A 1,446-nucleotide genomic window follows, 5' to 3' on the forward strand; every position below is an offset into this window, starting at 1 on the left:
ATCTAAAGGATTTTGTAGACACATGCTGGGGGAGCAAGCAGACGAATGTATCGGAGGACGCTCTGAGATTGAGACTTTTCCCATTTTCACTTAGAGGGAAAGCTTTGGACTGGCTCGAGAGGCTACCCAACCACTCCATACACACATGGGATGAGTTGGCAGAAAAGTTTACAACAAAGGTTTTCTCACCGAGTCATACGGTAACATTGAGGAATGAGATCTTAGCCTTTAAACAAGAACCTAATGAACCCCTACATGAAATTTGGGAGCGATATCGGGAAATGGTTAAGGAATGCCCAAATAATGATATGACTCAAGTAATGATTCAGCAGACATTCTATAGGGGCATCAACACGACCAACCAGTGTGTGGTGAATCAGCTAACTGGGGATAATTTTATGAAGACGCCTTATGCCGATGCTTGTGACATACTTGATGAGATGGCTGACACATATTCAGCTTGGCAGAGTCGGGCAAATGTTCCTCAGGGTGACCCTAATGTCATCCATCTTCATAAGGAACTTCATGATCATGGACAAGCCATAGCTGAGTTGACAACTACTATGAATCAGTTAGCAAAGGCCCAGCTTCAGCAAGTTCAAGGTACAAAGCAAGTAAATGCCATGGAAGGGGTAAATGTCATGGTCAACAGGAGGAAACAGCGTGGTCAACAAGTGCAAAACAATCAAGATCAATATGAGCAAAGTGGTAGTGGAGACAATCAAGACGATTCTTATGATGATCAAAGTAAGGAAATGTTATATGCCAATAACTACCAAGGTCAATGGAGAAATACTCCAAATCAACAATGGAGATCGCAAGGGAACTATCAAAATTGGGGTAACCAAGGCCAAGGGAATTAGAACAATGGCAACAACAATAATAAGAATTGGGGGAATAACAATAACAATTGGTGCGGAAATGGAAACCAAGGGGGTTGGAATAATAATAATCAAGGCAACCGGGGGTCGAGCGACCAAAGACCCCCGATGTATCAACAACCAAACAATCCACCTCCATATTCGTCTCAAGGGCAAAGTTCTTCAAACAATGAGATGGGGCGAATAGAGAATATGTTCAAACAAATGCTGGAAAGGAATGCTGACTCCGATACCCAAATAGCCTCCCATACTACCTCTATTCACAACTTGGAAGTAAAACTAGGTCAAATTTCTCAAGCATTGAATACTCTCCCTAAGGGGGAACTACCAACTGATACGGTAGTAAACCCGAAGGGTGGGAACCATACAGGCCATGCTATGGCGGTGACCACAAGAAGTGGTAGAGGTAGAGATGCAAGTACTTCTGATCCAAAGAAGATGGTGAGTGAAGATGGTGTGTTGCAAGAAGATGATGAGGTTCAAGCCAATGATGAGAATGTGAATGATGAAGTGAGGATCTAGAGCAATGACAACATGGAGGAGACTCAAAATGATGTGAACCCGT

The 1,446-nt window shown here is 43.1% G+C and overlaps 1 non-coding gene across 1 annotated transcript; it reads right to left on the reverse strand.

The window, feature by feature from the left end:
* Nucleotides 1-203: 203 nt before the first annotated feature.
* On the reverse strand, nt 204-310 carry LOC142168517 (small nucleolar RNA R71). The gene has a single exon (XR_012698372.1). It is a non-coding gene; the product is annotated as a small nucleolar RNA R71 (small nucleolar RNA).
* Between the last annotated feature and the right edge of the window lie 1,136 nt (nt 311-1,446).

This window comes from Nicotiana tabacum, chromosome 13 (assembly GCF_000715075.1).
Source record: "Nicotiana tabacum cultivar K326 chromosome 13, ASM71507v2, whole genome shotgun sequence".
In the NCBI taxonomy this organism is placed as follows: Eukaryota; Viridiplantae; Streptophyta; class Magnoliopsida; order Solanales; family Solanaceae; genus Nicotiana; species Nicotiana tabacum.